Source organism: Octopus bimaculoides, chromosome 12 (assembly GCF_001194135.2).
Source record: "Octopus bimaculoides isolate UCB-OBI-ISO-001 chromosome 12, ASM119413v2, whole genome shotgun sequence".
NCBI classification, from domain to species: domain Eukaryota; kingdom Metazoa; phylum Mollusca; class Cephalopoda; order Octopoda; family Octopodidae; genus Octopus; species Octopus bimaculoides.
Window position 1 is genome coordinate 9,117,445 of NC_068992.1, and position 3,151 is coordinate 9,120,595.

Here is a 3,151-nt window from a genome sequence, read left to right on the forward strand (position 1 = left end):
TCCACAGACACGTGTACCCTTAACGAAGTTCTCGGGGATATTCAGCGTGAAACAGTGTGACGAGGCTGACCCTTTGAATTACAGGCACAACAGAAACAGGAAGTAACGGTGAGAGAAAGTTGTGGTGAAAGAGTACAGCAGGGTTCGCCACCATCACCTGCCGGAGCCTCGTGGAGCTTTTAGGTGTCTTCGCTCAATAAACACTCACAACGCCCAGTCTGGGAATCGAAACCGCGATCCTATGACCGCGAGTCCGCTGCCCTAACCACTGGGCCATTGCGCCTCCACGCTCAACTATTATCCCCTTCCAATCTTTTTCTTTCATTTTGTTCTCTTCTCAGAAATCTTATCCCATTGCATTTTTTTGTTTGCTTGTCTTTTTTTTCTCTCTAACCACCTCCCCTGTCATTATGAGACAATTATTAGCAGGAGAATGCGGCAACCATATCTTACTGCCCGACAGACACACTGACGGACGGACGGACGGACGGACTGAAAGCACAAATACCAAAACTATAGCAACTAGTGACCACTGCCACTTAAACAGCATTAATCACTGACAATAGTAACTTACACAGAAAAAAATTCAGTTGCTTTTTTGGCTTGACAACGCATATCCACGCCCCTTCCACCCCCTTTAACATCATTCACCCTCCTTGCAAATCTCTCGCTTTTTCTCTCTCACTGTCTTTCTCTCTATCGCCATCTATGTCAACCTCTGTCCTCTCTCTTTCACTCAAACTCTCACTTCCATCCCTCCCTTACCACTTGATCTCTTAACCTTCCTCTCTCTCTCTCTCTCTCTCTCTCTCTCTCTCTCTCTCTCTTTCTCCTTCTGTGTATGTGTCTATACACACACATACTCATAGAGAGAGGGAGATAAAGAGAGAGAGAGAAAGAGAGAAGTTAAGAGATCGTGTGTGTGTGTGTGTGTGTCTATACACACACATACTCATAGAGAGAAGGAGATAAAGAGAGAGAGGTTAAGAGATCGTGTGTGTGTGTGTGTGTGTGTGTGTGTGTGTGTGTGTGTTCCTTCTACCCTTGTCTCTACTCTTTCTTTCGCCTCTACTTCACATATTCTATCTTTCTTTCCCACACTTGATTTGGCAGAACCCTGTCACTCTCTTTCTTTCTCCCTCTCTTTCCCTTTGCCTTGTCTCATAAATTCTTGCCATGCACATTAATTGAAAGAACTACAATTTTGTTTTTACTTTTTGAATTGTTTTGTATTGTTTCTTCCAAAACAAGCTGAAGTGGTCAGAATTTAATTGTGTTGAAATTATTCAAGATAGATATTTAAGACAAAAATTAGAAGAAGGAGAAAGAATTTTTTTTTTTACCCCCTAATAACATGTTATTCAAAAATAATGATGACACATTTTTGAGTGAACTGGTGGCCAACTTTCAAAAACTTAACGCTTACTACAAACTATCTTTCACGATAATTTCCAAAAACACAGGAACAAACTGGAAATTACTGCATGTAAGTTCTCAAACTTTTAACATAAATCTTAACCAAGTTTGTAAATATTGTTTTTAAGTTTGTTTCATTTTCACACATTCATTATAAACCTTATCTTTGTGGGTGGAGAGGGAGGTGTTGCCTTCTTGCAAATATGAAAACTTTGTGTATGTGTCCAAACTGGTGCATGTGAGAAGGCTAGTGGTTGGATTTTGTCTAGAAATCACAGTCGAGAGGAAGAAGCAACTGCTCGGAATGCAGGATGGTTGGGGATCTTGGTATTACATGATTCTGTTTAGGTGGCATTTCCCACCCTACAGTGGGTATCTCTGTTTTCTTTTGTTATATATTTGTAATGTTTTCCATATTTATATTGTATTTTTGCTCCTTCCATGATTATTGTATATGTAATGTACACTCCAATGCATTTTGATTATATGCGTGAGGGCTTCTGTAACCAAAGAAGGAGGTATTGCCATAATGTTTTTTTTTTTTTTTTTTGAGCTGGACGGATCATTAGTGCATCAGATAAAATGGTAAATAGCATCTCTTTGGTTCTGCCGAGGTCAACTTTGCTTCTTATCCTTGAACAAGATAGGTTCTGGGGTTGATTTTATCCAGTGGTTCTCAACCATTTTTTTGCCTATGGACACCTTCAGTTCCTCTTTTACTCTGGTGGACCCCCATAGCCAGTCACTAAATGAAAAAAAAGTCATACTGTATTTTTATAATTAAATATTATTAGGAATTGTGTAAAAGAAGATAATCAGTGCTCTTGAAATAAAGTCCTTTACATTGTTTGTTCTGCACTGAGTTGCATAGACATTCCCTAGCCAATCCTGCTGTCAGTAATGTAGTAGAGCAGAGATTAGCTCATTGAAAACTTCTAATCTTCAAAACCAATGTTCACCAACTGTGATATAAATAAATAAAATGTTAAGGTTCACGAAAATGTAAATATTTGTCTTTCAATAGTTTGTTTGAGGATTCATTGTTAAAAAATCCGTAAGCACATTTGAATTTCCTTCTATTGTATAACTTCTCCTTACTTGAGAGGAATTAACTTTAAAAAATCCGTAAACACATTTAAATTTCCTTCTATTGTATAACTTCTCGCTACTTAAGAGGAATTAACTTTGAATTACATTTAAAGCACTTTCATATTAATATTCCTCTTGGAATTGTAATCTATTCATTCAATCAGGTAACCGTTGCTTAGAAATAGTCTAGGTGTTATTGATACAAGAAGTAACCAAATTTGAAGTATGGTGTTAATCTTGTAGGTATTAGTGTCAGCAATAGAACTGATATGAGTTGATAGTATAGAGATCTTAGGAATTCCATTCACAGGAGCTGGACTGTATAGTTTTCTTTATAGAAAAATTGGTGCTTCAAGCGTACTTGAAGCAGTAGACCAAGAAAGTGCAATTAAAATTATGACTTTAATAACATGAATAGTAAATGTATAAATATCTAACTCTGGTAAAAATAAATAAATAAATAAAATGATAAAATTCTTTTAAAAAAGCAGGTGTGATTAAGAAGCTTGCTTCCCAACCTCATGGTCTTGGGTTCAGTTCCACTGTGTGGCATATTGGGCAAGTGTCTTCTACTATAGTCCTGGGGAAATCAAAGCCTTGTGAGTGGATTTGGTAGATGAAAACTGAAAGAAGCCTGTCATATAAA

At 37.4% G+C, this 3,151-nt stretch overlaps 1 protein-coding gene across 1 annotated transcript in view; it reads left to right on the forward strand.

Moving 5' to 3' along the window:
- Positions 1-1,071: 1,071 nt before the first annotated feature.
- LOC106876778 (uncharacterized) overlaps positions 1,072-3,151 on the forward strand; it is a 15,964-nt gene continuing 13,884 nt past the window's right edge. The window contains exon 1 of the mRNA XM_014925485.2: positions 1,072-1,486. The gene's annotated coding sequence lies outside the window, so the exon portion shown is untranslated. The remainder of the gene's footprint in view (positions 1,487-3,151) is intronic.